Consider the following 19637-nt stretch of genomic DNA (forward strand, 5'->3'; position numbering starts at 1 on the left):
AACTTGTTGGTGATATGACCCTGTATAATAATATGAGGGTCGTTCAATAATTAAAGAGACAAGTTGGTCTGGGGTAAAAACTGTTAGTAGGGAAAGTTTGGTACTTTTACAGCTTTAAGTTGGCATCACTGGGATGAGCCCTGATCAGCTTATGTATAAACATTGTTTTGTTTATAACCTCAAAAATACATTTCAATATGGCGAGTCTGTCTGACACATCCACATTAGTTGAACAATGTTCTGTTATTCATTTTTACTTGCTGAAGGCAAGAACCCAGTGAATATATACTGTAGAATGTCTAAAGTTTATGGTGAAGGTTGTATGAATTGTGCAAATTTTTACAAGTGGGTAGAGTAGTTCAAAAATGGTCACAACAAAGTGACTGATGAACACTGTTCTGGCCAACCAGTTGCAGTTTCATCTTCCTCACTCGTGGAAATGGTAGCTGATAAGGTTCAAATTAGTACTGGTGCAGTTCATAACATTATCCGTAAGGCATGGCATTGTTGCCGCACGTCGGCTACTGCTGCGGCTGACTGTATCTGTTTACATTTGGCATATGGCCTTGTGATGGTGGTTTTTAATTTGATCGTGTATTGAGATTACTCCAGTTGTTTTGAAAATTTCTTTTAAATTGTTTGTTTTTTCCATTCCCATCAGCATACTTGTTACCTCTGGGTCTGTAACTTTGCTGTTGTGTACCATCCCTGCTGTATGTTTAGATCACATTTCACTGACTGATTTACATAACTATGTTGTTGTTGTGCCTGATTTTCTGTTGCTCTATTCAGTACAGGTCTTTCCCCATAAATTAAGTCAATAGAATCAAACACTGACAGGAAATATTCAGTGTCATGCCCTGGTGCTGTGACTAATTTTTCTCTGATAGTAAACAACTTTTCAAAATTTTTAACACATCTACCTGTGATATTGGGTTCATCCAGTAGCATGTCTCCTTCATGTATTTTTCAAAGTATCCGCATAGGCTACCGTATGTGCCATTGAGTGGTGTGAGGTTGAAAACCTTGCATTTGAGTCTTTCTTGTACTGCCTCAAACCAGTATTTGCCAAGGAAAGCTCGTTCAAATTGGATATAAGTGCTGTAATGTTCAGCCACTTCAGTTGCCCGTAAAAGAACTTCACCTTGCATATATCCCTTGACAAATCTGATTTTCTGTGCTTCTGTCCAGTTGCGTGGGAATACATGATGAAAAGCACTAATAAATACTACTGGGTTCATTCTTTTACTTTCAGCAGTGAATACAGGAAACTTTCAATGTCTCAGCAAACCTACATCTGCAAAAGTAGTTGATGGACATGTGGCATTTTCAGTTGTATTTATGTTGTTATTGTAGTTACCTGTAATTCCAGTTGTTAATTGTTCAGGTGTTGGAATTGTGGGTAAGTTTGCATTTTGCACTCTACAGCTGTCACTGGTACCTGATACAGGACTCAATTTGTGGATAAATACTGACAGGTTGTGGTTTGTTCACTGTAGCCTGTGTATTATTTACATGCTTATTTTGAGATCTGGTAATATTTTCTTCTAAAAGATTGCCGATCCTATCTTCTGTGGCTTGTAGATTATTGTTTACCTTGGTCACTATTTCATTTTCTTTTTTCTGAATAGCCTTTTCTACTACATCAATGTATAACATACAATCAGTTACTAACTTCTCTGCAGTGGTATTACTCTTATGTAAAGTACCTGCTTCAGCTTGACTAATGATGTCACTTAGATTTTCATTGATCTTCTCTCTCTCCTTCTTACCACATGCTGAGTCAACTTCTAATGTTGCTACATTTAACATATGCTCTTCTACAGCTAGAGGTATACCTTCATAGTGTTTGTTTAGTTTGTTAACAACAGTAGTTAGCTTTTTTACAGTCGAACACAGCTGGTTTCGTGTGGCTTCAATATTTGTGTTTGCGTCTGTGATTTTCTTTATCTGTTGCTCTACTAGATCATGATGGGCATTAAAAGAATATACCTTCTGAAACTTCCTGGCAGATTAAAACTGTGTGCCCGACCGAGACTCGAACTCGGGACCTTTGCCTTTCGCGGGCAAGTGCTCTACCAACTGAGCTACCGAAGCACGACTCACGCCCGGTACTCACAGCTTTACTTCTGCCAGTACCTCGTCTCCTACCTTCCAAACTTTACAGAAGCTCTCCTGCGAAACATGCAGAACTAGCACTCCTGAAAGAAAGGATATTGCGGAGACATGGCTTAGCCACAGCCTGGGGGATGTTTCCAGAATGAGATTTTCACTCTGCAGCGGAGTGTGCGCTGATATGAAACTTCCTGGCAGATTAAAACTGTGTGCCTGACCGAGACTCGAACTCGGGACCTTTGCCTTTCGTGGGCAAGTGCTCTACCAACTGAGCTACCGAAGCACGACTCACGCCCGGTACTCACAGCTTTACTTCTGCCAGTACCTCGTCTCCTACCTTCCAAACTTTACAGAAGCTCTCCTGCGAAACATGCAGAACTAGCACTCCTGAAAGAAAGGATATTGCGGAGACATGGCTTAGCCACAGCCTGGGGGATGTTTCCAGAATGAGATTTTCACTCTGCAGCGGAGTGTGCGCTGATATGAAACTTCCTGGCAGATTAAAACTGTGTGCCCGACCGCCAGGAAGTTTCATATCAGCGCACACTCCGCTGCAGAGTGAAAATCTCATTCTGGAAACATCCCCCAGGCTGTGGCTAAGCCATGTCTCCGCAATATCCTTTTTTCAGGAGTGCTAGTTCTGCATGTTTCGCAGGAGAGCTTCTGTAAAGTTTGGAAGGTAGGAGACGAGGTACTGGCAGAAGTAAAGCTGTGAGTACCGGGCGTGAGTCGTGCTTCGGTAGCTCAGTTGGTAGAGCACTTGCCCGCGAAAGGCAAAGGTCCCGAGTTCGAGTCTCGGTCGGGCACACAGTTTTAATCTGCCAGGAAGTTTCATATCAGCGCACACTCCGCTGCAGAGTGAAAATCTCATTCTGGAAACATCCCCCAGGCTGTGGCTAAGCCATGTCTCCGCAATATCCTTTCTTTCAGGAGTGCTAGTTCTGCATGTTTCGCAGGAGAGCTTCTGTAAAGTTTGGAAGGTAGGAGACGAGGTACTGGCAGAAGTAAAGCTGTGAGTACCGGGCGTGAGTCGTGCTTCGGTAGCTCAGTTGGTAGAGCACTTGCCCGCGAAAGGCAAAGGTCCCGAGTTCGAGTCTCGGTCGGGCACACAGTTTTAATCTGCCAGGAAGTTTCATATCAGCGCACACTCCGCTGCAGAGTGAAAATCTCATTCTGGAAACATCCCCCAGGCTGTGGCTAAGCCATGTCTCCGCAATATCCTTTCTTTCAGGAGTGCTAGTTCTGCATGTTTCGCAGGAGAGTTTCTGTAAAGTTTGGAAGGTAGGAGACAAGGTACTGGCAGAAGTAAAGCTGTGAGTACCGGGCGTGAGTCGTGCTTCGGTAGCTCAGTTGGTAGAGCACTTGCCCGCGAAAGGCAAAGGTCCCGAGTTCGAGTCTCGGTCGGGCACACAGTTTTAATCTGCCAGGAAGTTTCATATCAGCGCACACTCCGCTGCAGAGTGAAAATCTCATTCTGGAAACATCCCCCAGGCTGTGGCTAAGCCATGTCTCCGCAATATCCTTTCTTTCAGGAGTGCTAGTTCTGCATGTTTCGCAGGAGAGCTTCTGTAAAGTTTGGAAGGTAGGAGACGAGGTACTGGCAGAAGTAAAGCTGTGAGTACCGGGCGTGAGTCGTGCTTCGGTAGCTCAGTTGGTAGAGCACTTGCCCGCGAAAGGCAAAGGTCCCGAGTTCGAGTCTCGGTCGGGCACACAATTTTAATCTGCCAGGAAGTTTCATATCAGCGCACACTCCGCTGCAGAGTGAAAATCTCATTCTGGAAACATCCCCCAGGCTGTGGCTAAGCCATGTCTCCGCAATATCCTTTCTTTCAGGAGTGCTAGTTCTGCATGTTTCGCAGGAGAGCTTCTGTAAAGGTTGGAAGGTAGGAGACGAGGTACTGGCAGAAGTAAAGTTGTGAGTACCGGGCGTGAGTCGTGCTTTGGTAGCTCAGTTGGTAGAGCACTTGCCCGCGAAAGGCAAAGGTCCCGAGTTCGAGTCTCGGTCGGGCACACAGTTTTAATCTGCCAGGAAGTTTCATATCAGCGCACACTCCGCTGCAGAGTGAAAATCTCATTCTGGAATATACCTTCTGTTTTAACTCCATAATGTTACTGTTAACTTCAGAAAGTACTTCATGCTTTACTTGTTTTTTCACATCATTCAATTTTTTGTCAATTTCAGTGTGAAAATTTTTGGCTAAGTCATTGAATTTCTGTGAGACCGTGTCTTGCAAATCCTTGAATACTTATTATTGTTCTTGTTTCATTGTATTTAGATCTTGTGTAACAATGTTTTGTTGCTGTTCTACCATGTTCATATCATGTGTCAAATTAACAATTTTGGTGTTTATATCTTGTTCCATGTCACTGAAATTTGAGTTGCTACTATCTAATTTTGTGTTTATGTTAGATAATAAGTGCCATAGCACTGCATCAGTTGTATTACAGCGGTTGCTGTCAGCTGAACTTTCCAATGTTTGTGTTGTGAACAAGTGATGTTTGTAACATGTTGTCAAGATTCATATTTGTATCGCTCTCCAATGTTTCATTCATGAGCGGTATATCACTCTGGGAGATACAAGACATTGTCTTGTCAATTGTAAACATTGTGTCATCAAGGTTATTCTACTGTGGAGTGTCACTATCATTTGTCACACCTGCAACAGTCATCTCTGACCTACTTAAACTTCCTACGGTAGGCATGTATGGCACCTGAACTTCAATTGTTTGATCATGCAATTCGACACCATCATTGCTGATTGTGTTTTTGCTATTGCTATCAACAGTGGACATATATTTTTCTGCCATGTTGTATGAATATGCAAAAATAAAAATTTCACAAAAAATGTTAAAATTTCATATGCTAATTATTATACTTGACAAATATAATTTATACCATGTCAAAGCATGTTTTACATCTGTTATGATACGGAAACTATCATGTAGCAATTCTTTCTGTTTTATTGACAACGCATATCACACTGAAAAATTCCTGTAGATTTTCCACAGTAAAATTCAAGGAAAAGAATAATGAGAAAAAGGTTTCTATCCACATCAAAAGAGGTGCTACCAAGCATAACAATGCAAGAAACTTGTGCAGCTGTCCTACCTTTGCTGCGCTGAAGAAAACAGCTTACTATGGAGAATTTTACATAACCTGTGTCCAATTCTTATTTCTTTCCAAAATTTTCTCCTCAATTTTTGTCTTTTTGCTTTACTTGCTCCCCATTATGATTCATGCTAACAGAAAATACAGACAATTAGCTTTTATGACTAATAACAATGTCATAGAAATTTCTTACTATAACAATAGTTATGAATCATGAACCATGGACCTTGCCGTTGGTGGGGAGGCTTGCGTGCCTCAGTGATCCATATAGCCGTACCGTAGGTACAACCACAACGGAGGGGTATCTGTTGAGAGGCCACACAAACGTGTGCAGCAGCCTTTTCAGTAGTTGCAAGGGCAACAGTATGGATGATTGACTGATCTGGCCTTGTAACAATAACCAAAACGGCCTTGCTGTGCTGGTACTGCGAATGGCTGAAAGCAAGAGGAAACTACGCCCGTAATTTTTCCCGAGGGCATGCAGCTTTACTGTATGATTAACTGATGATGGCGTCCTCTTGGGTAAAATATTCCGGAGGTAAAATAGTCCCCCATTCGGATCTCCGGGCGGGGACTGCTCAAGAGGATGTCGTTATCAGGAGAAAGAAAACTGGCATTCTACGGATCGGAGCGTGGAATGTCAGATCCCTTAATCGGGCAGGTAGGTTAGAAAATTTAAAAAGGGAAATGGATAGGTTAAAGTTAAATATAGTGGGAATTAGTGAAGTTCGGTGGCAGGAGGAACAAGACTTCTGGTCAGGTGACTACAGGGTTATAAATACAAAATCAAATAGGGGTAATGCAGGAGTAGGTTTAATAATGAATAGGAAAATAGGATGCGTGTAAGCTACTACAAACAGCATAGTGAATGCATTATTGTGGCCAAGATAGATACGAAGCCCACACTTACTACAGTAGTACAAGTTTATATGCCAACTAGCTCTGCAGATGACGAAGAAATTGAAGAAATGTATGATGAAATAAAATAAATTATTCAGATAGTGAAGGGAGACGAAAATTTAATAGTCATGGGTGACTGGAATTCGAGTGTAGGAAAAGGGAGAGAAGGAAACGTAGTAGGTGAATATGGATTGGGGCTAAGAAATGAAAGAGGAAGCCGCCTGGTAGAATTTTTGCACAGAGCACAACTTAATCATAGCTAACACTTGGTTTAAGAATCATGATAGACGGTTGTATACATGGAAGAACCCTGGAGATACCAAAAGGTATCAGACAGATTATATAATGGTAAGACAGAGATTTAGGAACCAGGTTTTAAATTGTAAGATATTTTGAGGGGCAGATGTGGACTCTGACCACAATCTATTGGTTATGACCTGTAGATTAAAACTGAAGAAAATGCAAAAAGGTGGGAATTTAAGGAGATGGGACCTGGATAAACTGAAAGAACCAGAGGTTGTACAGAGTTTCAGGGAGAGCATAAGGGAACAATTGACAGGAATGGGGGAAAGAAATACAGTAGAATAAGAATGGGTAGCTTTGAGGGATGAAGTAGTGAAGGCAGCAGAGGATCAAGTAGGTAAGAAGACAAGGGCTAGTAGAAATCCTTGGGTAACAGAAGAAATATTGAATTTAATTGATGAAAGGAGAAAATATAAAAATGCAGTAAATGAAGCAGGCAAAAAGGAATACAAACGTCTCAAAAATGAAATCGACAGGAAGTGCAAAGTGGGTAAGCAGGGACGGCTGGAGGACAAATGTAAGGATGTAGAGGCTTGCCTCACTAGGGGTAAGATAGATACTGCCTACAGGAAAATTTAAGAGACCTTTGGAGAGAAGAGAACCACTTATATGAATATCGGGAGCTCAGATGGCAACCCAGTTCTAAGCAAAGAAGGGAAGGCAGAAAGGTGGAAGGAGTATATAGAGGGTTTATACAAGGGCGATGTGCTTGAGGACAATATTATGGAAATGGAAGAAGATGTAGATGAAGATGAAATGGGAGATAAGATACTGCGTGAAGAGTTTGACAGAGTACTGAAAGACCGGATTCAAAACAAGGCCCTCGGAGTAGACAACATTCCACTGGAACTACTGATGGCCTTGGGAGAGCCAGTCCTGACAAAACTCTACCATCTGGTGAGCAAGATGTATGAAACAGGCGAAATACCCTCAGACTTCAAGAAGAATATAATAATTCCAATCCCAAAGAATGCAGGTGTTGACGGATGTGAAAATTACCGAACAATCAGTTTAATAAGCCACAGCTGCAAAATACTAACATGAATTCTTTATAGACGAATGGAAAAACTAGTAGAAGCCGACCTCGGGGAAGATCAGTTTAGATTCCGTAGAAATACTGGAACACGTGAGGCAATACTGACCTTACGACTTATCTTAGAAGAAAGATTAAGGAAAGGCAAACCTATGTTTCTAGCATTTGTAGACTTAGAGAAAGCTTTTGACAATGTTGACTGGAATACTCTCTTTCAAATTCTGAAGGTGGCAGGGGTAAAATACAGGGAGCGAAAGGCTATTTACAATTTGTACAGAAACCAGATGGCAGTTATAAGAGTCGAGGGACATGAAAAGGAAGCAGTGGTTGGGAAGGGAGTAAGACAGGGTTGTAGCCTCTCCCCGATGTTATTCAATCTGTATATTGAGCAAGCAGTAAAGGAAACAAAAGAAAAATTTGGAGTAGGTATTAAAATCCAGGGAGAAGAAATAAAAACGTTGAGGTTCGCCGATGACATTGTAATTCAGTCAGAGACAGCAAAGGACTTGGAAGAGCAGTTGATCGGAATGGATGGTGTCTTGAAGGGAGGATATAAGATGAACATCAACAAAAGCAAAACGAGGATAAGGGAATGTAGTCGAATTAAGTCGGGTGATGTTGAGGGAATTAGATTAGGAAATGAGACACTTAAAGTAGTAAACGAGTTTTGCTATTTGTGGAGCAAAATAGCTGATGATGGTCGAAGTGGAGAGGATATAAAATGTAGACTGGCAATGGCAAGGAAATTGTTTCTGAAGAAGAGAAATTTGTTAACATCGAGTATAGATTTAAGTGTCAGGAAGTCGTTTCTGAAAGCATTTGTATGGAGTGTAGCCATGTATGGAAGTGAAACATGGACGGTAAATAGTTTGGATAAGAAGAGAATAGAAGCTTTCCAAATGTGGTGCTACAGGAGAATGCTGAAGATAAGGTGGGTAGATCACGTAACTAATGAGGAGGTATTGAATAGGATTGGGGAGAAGAGAAGTTTGTGGCACAACTTGACCATAAGAAGGGATCAGTTGGTAGGACATGTTCTGAGGCATCAAGGGATCACCAATTTAGTATTGGAGGGCAGCGTGGAGGGTAAAAATCGTAGGAGGAGACCAAGAGATGAATACACTAAGCAGATTCAGAAGGATGTTGGTTGCAGTAGATACTTTGAAATGAAGAAGCTTGCACAGGATAGAGTAGCATGGAGAGCTGCATCAAACCAGTCGCAGGACTGAAGACCACAACAACAACAACAACAACAACAATAGTTAACAATGTCTACTTACAACTGGTGCCCTGAAGTCATGGCACTTGGGTTGCCAGTTTTATTGTACTAATAAATAAAAATATAAATGGAAAAAATTTAAAGTATAGTACAATTGCATTATTAGTAAATTTTATGCTTGTACAAAATTGTGCTATGTGAACTTCCTTTCTTACATTTCAATTGTAGTTGCAGGCAACCAACTCCAAGGACACCAGTGTGTCTCAAAAAATGAAGAAAATCCTCCCAACCTGGCTCCACTTCACTTCAATAAAAATACTCAATACTGTTGTTTTAAGTCTTCTCTTATTCAGAATCACATATAATACATAACACTCGTAGCACATTATACTCCGAGTAATACATCCTCCTACATACAAGAGAGTGAAACAAAATCATATACAAAGAAAAGCGAATGATGTTTTTTGCCCATTTGTCTGTGCCTTACTGCACATTCATAATTAATGTCTTTGAAAATTCTTACGGTCGATCGCTGTATCTTTTTTTTTTTAAATAAATTTTAGCTTTACCATATTCGGGGGGTCTTTCGTCATGTATCTACACACCTCCTGACATTAAAACATCAAATGAACAAATAAGCTCAATAATAAGTGACTATTACTTGAAACAATAACAAAAGTAAGTAATTCACACATACAAAAAATAAGTTTTAATTACAGAAAACAAACTTACATGAGATTTCAATATTGCACTTCATGACAGTAGAAAAATAAAAGTACTCATTAACTTTTGCACTAGAACTTGCCCAAGACATGTGATCAGCAGGAGTGGTTGTATGCATCCTATTACATAACTTGTGCATGAAACAGCATTATATAGTCACACTCACAATCAGTATCAGTATAGCAAGCGGGGTCAAAGTCCCTGTAAGAACAATTACGCTACGTAAAATATGATAGTGAGGTGGCATCAGCTGCCAACACTGACAGTGACCACCAGCATTGCCACAGAAAACAATGAACAAAGTGTCTCTTTGTAAATGATTATGTTTGTTGTTTGGTTTGGTACCACTCTTGTGCCTGCCTCTCACAATGGTGTAAAGTGTACTCTGATTACAATTCGTGTAAAAGAGTTACTAAAGTGCTAAAGTTTATAATTCAGGGCTTCAGTACTTGAATATCATTCACACTCTTCACAACCCGAATTCCTTCATTGGTGACCCACAACAAAAGCTTCTTTTGTCCAAACCCAGTGAACACACCATGTGGTTTATCACAGAGATAGTCTATATTGAAATGCATAAGAAGCTATTAGGGCCTTTGCCTAGTTCGGATGCTGTAATCAAGGATTGCATAGTGCACTAAACTATATGGTTTCACTTAGGTTAAAAAATGACTGACTTCCACATCTATTCTCTCACGGGCTAAAGCCACACGGCAGTATTCAACGTAGCCCTACACGGCAGTATTCACCGTAACCTTTGACTGACCTGACAGACATTTCTTCGATGGAAGAATATCACAGGGTTAAGTTCACTTGTGCTACAGAACCTGCACTCAGTACCAATAAACACTGACAGCAAATTATTGCAACAACAGCAAAAACTGATGTAGAGTAACAAAATTTTGGGAATACATTTGTCTAGGTAACATATTTAAGTGATTAACATTGCAAGATCACAGGTTATTCTAAGTGCAAGATAAGCCATTGAAAATATGAAATGCTGGTACATTAATAATGGTGTAACTGCCAGTCTGTTGAATGCAAACATGCAAATGTCCATGCATCGTGTTGTACAGGTGCCAGACGTCAGTTTGTGAAATTGACTTCCACGCCTGTTGAACTTGGTTGTTCAGTGCAGGGATGATTAATGTTGTTTGGTGAATGATGCTGGTGTTGTCATCTGATGATGTCCCATATGTGCTTGATTGGAGAGAGATGTGGTGATCGAGCAGGCTGAGGCAACAGGTCGACACTCTGTACAGCGTGTTGAGTTACAACAGCAGTTTATGGGCAAAAGTTATCCTGCTGAAAAACATCCCCTGAAATATTATTCATGAATGGCAGCATGACAGTATGAATCAGCTGACTGATGTACAATTTTGCAGTCAGGTTTCATGGGATAACCAAGAGAGTGCTCCTGCTGTTGTACTTAATCACACGCCACACCATAACTCCGGGTGTAGGTCCATTGTGTCTAGCATACAGACGGGTTGGTTGCAGACCTCAACTGGTATCCTTCTATCCAACACACAGCCATCACTGGCACTGAAGCAGAACCAGTTTTCATCATAAAACACGATAAACCTCCATCCTGCCCTTCAATGAACCCACACTTGGCACCACTGAATTTGCAAGTAGTGGTGGTTTGAGGCCAGTGGAATGCACACTACAGGGCATCTGGCTCAGAGCTCTTCTCAAAGTAACCAAGTCGTAACAGTTCAGTGTGTCGTGGTGCCAACTGCTGCTACAGGTGCAGTACAATGCGCCAGAGCCATACACTAAACATGATGGCCTTCCTTCTTGGTAATGCCACGTGACCATCCAGAGCCCAGTCTCCTTGCGACTGTACATTCTCGCTGCTGCCAACAATCAACTACCATGGCTACATTCTGGCCGAGCCTTTCACCAGTCACAGAAGGAACATCCACCTTCTCATAGCCCAGTTACATGACCTTTTGCAAACTAAGTTAGTCAGAACATCCACTTTCTCATAGCCCAATTACATGACCTTGTTCAAACTAAGTTAGATGTTGATAACGGTATCTTTTTCACCTTAAAGGCATTCCTTACTAACATCAACACATCACGTACAATCTGAAAGTTAACTAAAGCTCATGACTGTTACAACATGTATTTAAAGCAAACCTTAATTGCGTCCTTATAGTGGCACTACTAGCACCACTCTTATGTGACTGGTCCAAAATTTGAATAGACACCATCTTTCAGATGTAGAAACATGCCTACCATCTTTCATTTACGCCCACAACTCCTTCTTGGTGTTACCATCTTTTTTTTTTTCATCAGTGTACTGTTGTGACAGCAATGCCTTGCTCCTCCCATTTTGATATGTGCTACTGTGCCAGACATGCAGACGACAAATTCATTTTTAACTGTTGGTGGAGCTTGGCCGGTTGACCCACACCGGAAGATTTCCAGGGCAGCTACTGCAATGCGACCAATCAATGGAGTTACACTCACCAATACTGCTGGGTCAACAATGTTGGTGCCTTACCAAACAATTACACTGTATGATGCATTCCTCCAAAGCTTCCACCCTTCTCAGATTAATCAAATACTCAGTTTGTGATTGTCAAATCAGTGATTTGTTCATGAGACCCAGAAAATATTAGATACAGGCTCCCAGGTAGATGCTATTTTCCTTGATTTCCAGAAGGCGTTTGATACAGTTCCGCACAGTCGCCTGATAAACAAAGTAAGAGCCTACGGAATATCAGACCAGCTGTGTGGCTGGATTGAAGAGTTTTTAGCAAACAGAACACAGAATGTTGTTATCAATGGAGAGACGTCTACATACGTTAAAGTAACCTCTGGTGTGCCACAGGGGAGTGTTATGGGACCATTGCTTTTCACAATATATATAAATGACCTAGTAGATAGTGTCGGAAGTTCCATGCGGCTTTTTGCAGATGATGCTGTAGTATACAGAGAAGTTGCAGCATTAGAAAATTGTAGCAAAATGCAGGAAGATCTGCAGCGGATAGGCACTTGGTGCAGGGAGTGGCAACTGACCCTTAACATAGACAAATGTAATGTATCGCGAATACATAGAAAGAAGGATCCTTTATTGTATGATTATATGATAGTGGAACAAACACTGGTAGCAGTTACTTCTGCAAAATATCTGGGAGTAGGCATGCGGAATGATTTGAAGTGGAATGATCATATAAAATTAATTGCTGGTAAGGCGGGTATCAGGTTGAGATTCATTGGGAGAGTCCTTAGAAAATGTAGTCCATCAACAAAGGAGGTGGGTTACAAAACACTCGTTCGACCTATACTTGAGTATTGCTCATCAGTGTGGAATCCATACCAGATCGGGTTGACAGAGGAGATAGAGAAGATCCAAAGAAGAGCGGCGCATTTCGTCAGAGGGTTATTTGGTAACCGTGATAGAGTTATGGAGATGTTTAGCAAGCTCAAGTGGCAGACTCTGCAAGAGAGGCGCTCTGCATCGAGGTGTAGCTTGCTCGCCAGGTTTCGAGAGGGTGTGTTTCTGGATGAGGTATCGAATATATTGCTTCCCCCTACCTATACCTCCTGAGGAGATCACAAATGTAAAATTAGAGAGATTCGAGCGCAAACCGTACGCGACTGGAACAGAAAAGGGAGGTAATGACAGTGGCATGTAAAGTGCCCTCCGCCACACACCGTTGGGTGGCTTGCGGAGTATAAATGTAGATGTAGATGTAGATGTAGATCAATGCTTACAACATTTTCAACGATGCTGCAAAGAACATTGATTTACTGTGCCACATAGGTGAGCATACAGCTAACGTCAGTAATGTAATTCTCTCATCATCACCTTTCAACAAGTTTGAAGCAGCAAAGGATGCATTGCTGCAAAGACTTGGTAAATCACCCAAACAGCAAATCCAACAGGCTATCTACTGTGAATAACTTACACTCAGCAACTTTTTTGTGCGTTGATGTGGCTGACAACTACTGAATATACCCAATCATTGCTGACACATCATACATGGAGCAGCAGCACCAATTTTGTGCTTCCCTGCAGCAGGTGCCACCTGAACAGTATTGAGCACACCAGATAATCACTCTTTGGTGGCTGAAATACACTGTACCCAGCTGACCAAGGGGTGCTGGGCACAATCCACCTCTCGGAATACAGACAGTGGCCAACAGATTGCTCACAGCTGTCAGTTCCATGCACACTTTGTCACCACTTCATGTAAGTGCATTCTACCTTGCAGACACCCAAATGCTGCCCATAACTTTTGCTAGGCATCAGAGGTTGCAATGCTAATAAAGCCTACTGTAGAACCACCAGCGTGAACTAAACGAGCTTGGTCCCTCTGTCTGCCATCAGCAGTGGCTGATGTATTTACAAGACTGGCATACCAACCAGCAATTCCTGGTAGAGTCTAGCTCCAAACTCAACATTATTATGGTCCGCTCTTCTATTCCACTGAGCACAGATATTTCACGTCACCTCCAGGTGCTGACCAGATCAATCATTACAACATATGGTACAATAGTAGGAACACTGATTTTGGCAATGGACTGAACTTCAGGTTGGCGTTCATGCAGGTGGATGTGAATGAATGCTGTTGGCAGTGGATTTTCTTTGCCACTTTCATTTATCTCTGTATTTGCAAAACACAGTGCTCTCTTGTCAACTGCCTGCTTTTTGCATCCTGAACCCAACACACTACAAACACCCATGCAGGAGATTCACTTGTTACCTTTATCACTCAGACAGCAAGCAGAGACAACAAATAAATTGTACTGTGCCACCAGAGAAGAATGTCTCACTTTACAAGAAGAGAAATCATCATTACAGTCATCACTACATCAGCAACACTCTCAGCTACCAGACACCAAACATCATCTCCTATCATTTTTACCTCCAACTGCTGACAACGAGAAGAGCCTAACTTCACAGGACTTCAACCTCATGAACATTCCATGTTACACAGAGGACCTATACGTCAGAGTACAGAACTTCATTTGCAACCCTGGAGACAACAACGAGTATACTCATTACGAGTATACTCACCTCAACGTGTTACAGGTCCAGTCTTTACTGAATTTGGATTCAACACACACTTCTAATAATGCAAAGACATGCTGCTTCCAGAAAGACACAATGAACACCAACCAACACTGCATAAAGCTGTTAGAATCATTGCAGACTGCTCTGCCTTCCCACTGCATTTTCTCCTTTCTGTGCCTACAAATCTCATACAGGTCAGTGACAGTGAAAGCGATGACTGTTACTTCCCGTGTGAGTATTTTGTGTCCCAGTCCCTAAACCACAATGGCATTAAGGGTATCATGGTCCACCAAATAAAAACCACTGAGGGACCTCCTGTCTCCTAGAAGACATGGCACATTATCTCAGATAAGTTACTCATCACTTAACCAGGTGTAGATGAACTGCTGACTAAGGACGTTATCAGCCCCGTGAGCAGCTCTTGGGCTTCACCAATCTATTTGGCCCACAGAAAGGACAGCACATTTTATATGCACAGGGACTAAAGGCCTCTCAATGTCAGACACATCGCTTTTCGATATCCGGTACGCAACAGCCAAGATTTTTCCCATTCACTATTGGGTGCTTCAGTTTTCAGTGTCATGGTCTGCAAGAAGGCATACTTGCAAATACCAATGGCAAAAGAGGGCATTCCTAAAACAGCTATTGTTACCCCTTCATAGTTATTTGAATTTTTATACATGCCATTCGGACTGCAAAATTCAGCAGAAATGTGGCAGAGATTCACTGGTTTCATACTGCGCAAACTCCCATTTGGTTTCCTCATCACCATACAGACAAAAAGATCGGCTTCAACACGTTTGTAACACCCTGGAATGGTTAAGCATAACAGTGAAAACCAAAAAATGCCTTTACAACAAAGGGAGCAACATTTCTAGGTCACTCAAATCTTCAGAAGGGACCAGACCAACAACTGAAGGACTGAATTAGTTCAGATAACATCTAGGACTTCAACTTATAAGGAACTTTGTAGATTGGAGTATGATCAATTCTATTAGAGTCACATTCCCCGGGAAGCAGCTATCTGAGCTCATCTCAGTGACATTGTTTCCGGTATGAACACTAATGGAAACTGAACTGTTCCAGGGTCAAAGGATATGTTGTGAGTTTTTGAATCTATAAAATGGTCATTACTGAAAGCTGTGAGGTTCGCCCACTCCTTGCCCACGTTCCACCTATCTCTGCTGACACTAATGACACCATTATCAGCACAGTTTTACAACAAACAGTGAATAGCATACAGCAACCACTACATATTTTCTCCTACAAGTTAAAAGTATTCCACTGGTTGTGGTTGACATACACCCATGGGTTACTTGCTCTTTATGAGATGGTGAAGCTTCAGGGGAGACATAGCAGGCTGACCACTCACTTTTTTCATGGATCAGCATCCACTGGTCCATGCAACCCTAGTTTCTCTCTGCTGCTTACAGCATCTCAGTTTTATTGGTCGGTTTTCAACAGATATATCCAACATGTAGAAGGGGAGAAAACATAGTGGCAGACTACATGATTCACATAATTATCCTCACTGCGATCATTGATTTCGGTGATTTTGATGCAGCACAAGAACAAGATGGACAGTTACGAGGATTCTTAAAGGACCCCAACACGAGCTTGCACTCCCAACACATTAAAAGATATCTGGCTCTATTGTACAGTTATCGCATGACACATCACAGGGCAGACAATGACTCTTGGTCCCGATGTTCAGAAAAATTATCTTTGTCAGCTTGCACTGCGATCATTGATTTCGGTGATGTTGATGCAGCACAAGAACAAGATGGACAGTTACGAGGATTCTTAAAGGACCCCAACACGAGCTTGCACTCCCAACACATTAAAAGATATCTGGCTCTATTGTACAGTTATCGCATGACACATCACAGGGCAGACAATGACTCTTGGTCCCGATGTTCAGAAAAATTATCTTTGTCAGCTTGCACAATCTGTCCCACCCAGCGATTTGCCCTACCTCAAGACTGACTATGAACACTTTGTCTGGTTTGGTTGCTAAGGCAAACTGCAGGAAACTAATGTGTGTCTGCATTCTGAGCCAGCACAGCAAAATCAGAAGCCATGCATTCTCATTACATGGCACCTTTAAACTGTGAAAGGGCATTTCCAGTATGTTAACCTGGATTTAGTAGGACCTTTACCAGAATCCAGTGTCTGCAAACACAGGCTATCAACTATCAGCTGTACAACTCTTTGGGTAGCGGCCACTCCACTATGGGATATAATGGCAGAAACTATGGCACACGTGTTCACAGACTTGCGGATATCTTGCTTTGGATGCCTGTTGTGAATTATGACTGACCAAGGAGTTTGATTTGATCCTCTCTGCAGACCTGGGCAAACTGTGTGGCAAGCAACGCTTTCATAAACTGCTTACCACCCACAAAGCAATTGGTTACTGGAAATATGGCACCACACCCTCAGGGCCACTTTGATGTGCAACACACAATGGATTGATGTTTTGCAATGGGTATTACTGGGTGTTTGCACTGCATACAAGAATGATCTCAAGTCCTTCCTCACAGAGGTTTTATATGGTGAATGGTTCAGATGTTGGCAGACTTCCTCTTACCTCCACTGCCTGTGCCCACGTCAGACTTACCATCACTGGAGCACAAAGTTAAATGGCTCATTGCTACCATCTGCATACCACTCCACCACGCACCCAGTGTAAGGCCAGTTTTTGTGCACAGAGTGTTATGGAACAGCACTAATGTCATGCTGCATGATGACAGTTTATGTAGTATTATAGCATCAGTATTCCTGGCCCTAAAAAGCCCTCCAATGTGAAGAACAGACATTTTAATCCAAGCGAAAGAGAAGCCAAGAAGCCACTGACAGTATTGGTCCAACATCCAAACCCGCTTTGGTGCTGGATGACAACTACATTGATTATCTGTCTTTCCACTATAAGGAACCTGGTTCTGTTTCCAACACCACTGCTGAGAAGCTGCAAGCCAATACCATTGCTTCACCAGCTGAGATTGAAGGCCACCAACCAGTCTCAGGCATCACTGATGACGACCATCCCTGCTTCTGCTTTGGGTGACCTCTCCACCCACCAGCATTTCTACAAGACTACGTGCTGGATTAGGACCTCCATCCTTCTCACTTTCCTAAAGCTCCAGACTAGAGGGGAAGACTCTGCATTGGCATCGACTACCAACATCAACAGTGACCATCTGTATTCACAAAAAACAGTGAACAGGTGTGTCTCTTTGGAAATGATTGTCTTTGTTGTCCAGTCTGCTATTGTTCTCATGTCTCAGGCTATAGTGTAAAGTGAACTCTCATTACAAGAGTTAGTAAAGTGTTGAAGTGTATAATTTGTGGCTTCTGTCCTTGAATACCATCCATACTCATCATCACCTGAAAGCCTAGTGAGATTATTGCTGCTCTAGTGCCATCAACTATTCTAAGGACTTGAACAATTCAGTGTTGTTATTATTCAAATGAACTGATAACATAGGATGTGAACTGTTTAAAAGCCTGTCTGTTATCATTGCCTTTTCTTCTCCTAATAAGTGTTTCAAAATAGAATATCTTCTCTCTATGACCGCATTTCCATGGGATACTGTAAAAGAAGCCTAACAAGTTTAGGAACATTTGGATATTTTATGGATGATGAGTCTTGTTTTGACATGTGCTGCTGCCAGTAACTATCAGTACCTTTCTTATCTAAAGCTGAGTCATCTTTTTAAACTGCTTCCATTCATAAGTAATCTTGCTGGACATCAAACATCATCATTTTTACAACCTTCAACATGTCACTGCATTTTCTGCTCTTTATTCTTTCTTTGAGGTCAAAAAACCTAAATTTTTGAGTGGTACACTTGATAAGCACGTCTTTTCCATCACATATTTGCTGGCTCCGATGTAATGTTCCTGGGCATTCTTCAGAAACTACAGCTTGTCATGTCCTTTCAGTTTCACTAAGCTCTTTGGTTACTTGCCCACTAACAACTAGTCACTCAAGAGGAAGCAGGTTACCCAATGTAAGGGGTTCATTATGAAGAACTTCAGAAACACTCAATTTTTCTCAAATTAGAAACCTTCAAAACATGAGCCAAAAAGGCTTGAAGTATGTTTTCTGTTTCGGCATGCAACATGTGAATCAAAAGTGTTTGGCTTTGAAAACATTGTGTGAACTTACTGAATAGTTCTGCAGATAAAATGAAGTTCCTCTTTCATTCAAGCTTTTTTTTTTTTTTTTTTTTTTTTTTTTTTTTTTTTTTTTTTTTTTTTTTTTTTTTTTTTTTAAAAAGCATTCATAGTGGTGTTGTAGGATTTGGAGTGAACAGTAGCAGAATTCTTTTTTGTCTTTTTTGTAAGTGTTTGTTCAAGAAAGAAGTACTCAATACATCCCACCATTTCAAAATAAAATTAGCTGAAGGTCCTAAAATATGCTGCCTTGTAGTTGTACGGTTCAAAAATTTCTGATGTGGAATGTTACACTTATACAAAGTTTCCTCAAATTCTTTCAAGTGAATAGGCCAACCATCAAAATTATGGTAAAAATTGGCCACAAATTTGGATGCTTTTTCACCTAAACACTCCAAAGCCTTTATTAGGCATTACACACTGTATGAATGTTGCATGTTCTCATGTTTATAAGTTGTCTGCCTCAACTCTCTTGAATGTCACTATCTAAAACCTTAAACACTTTTTTATTGACATAAGATCAATCTGATCCCAGCATACGGCATTAATTTAGGGACAAGTTGCCTTTAGAAAGCTCTTCACATAATTTCTGATGTAACATTTCACCATCTGCTTTGCTGATAAATAAACTTCTTACATGACACGTTGTTACTGGTATGCACCACTTACCCTTGACAAAAATGTAATCGTTGTTTTGAATATTTTAGGTTTGACATGGGTAGTTTCATCTAAACTCAATGAACAATCTTCCCGGAAAGATGGTGGCAGTCCATCAGTTATTAGGTGTATCATTTTCTCAGGTGAAAGTGACAAATATTCAGGGAACATCATATTAAAAATATTACAAACATCATCTGATGAATCCACAGAGTAATTGGAAAAACACTGATCTCACTACTCAAATCAATTCAGTGGTGGTGGAAAAGTCCTTGGTTACTTAACAAATGTATTGTTGAAGGTTGTGTCTGATCTTAAAGTTCTAAATGTAACTGATATGGTTCCCATTTAATTTCAAAGTGGCACT

At 41.2% G+C, this 19637-nt stretch overlaps 1 long non-coding RNA gene across 1 annotated transcript in view; it reads right to left on the reverse strand.

Moving 5' to 3' along the window:
• The window catches only part of LOC124607075, a 63860-nt gene extending 58505 nt beyond the window's left edge, over positions 1–5355 (reverse strand). The window contains exon 1 of the long non-coding RNA XR_006978773.1: positions 5225–5355. This is a non-coding gene — a long non-coding RNA (uncharacterized LOC124607075). The remainder of the gene's footprint in view (positions 1–5224) is intronic.
• Between the last annotated feature and the right edge of the window lie 14282 nt (positions 5356–19637).

The sequence above is a fragment of the Schistocerca americana genome, chromosome 3, assembly GCF_021461395.2.
Source record: "Schistocerca americana isolate TAMUIC-IGC-003095 chromosome 3, iqSchAmer2.1, whole genome shotgun sequence".
In the NCBI taxonomy this organism is placed as follows: Eukaryota; Metazoa; Arthropoda; class Insecta; order Orthoptera; family Acrididae; genus Schistocerca; species Schistocerca americana.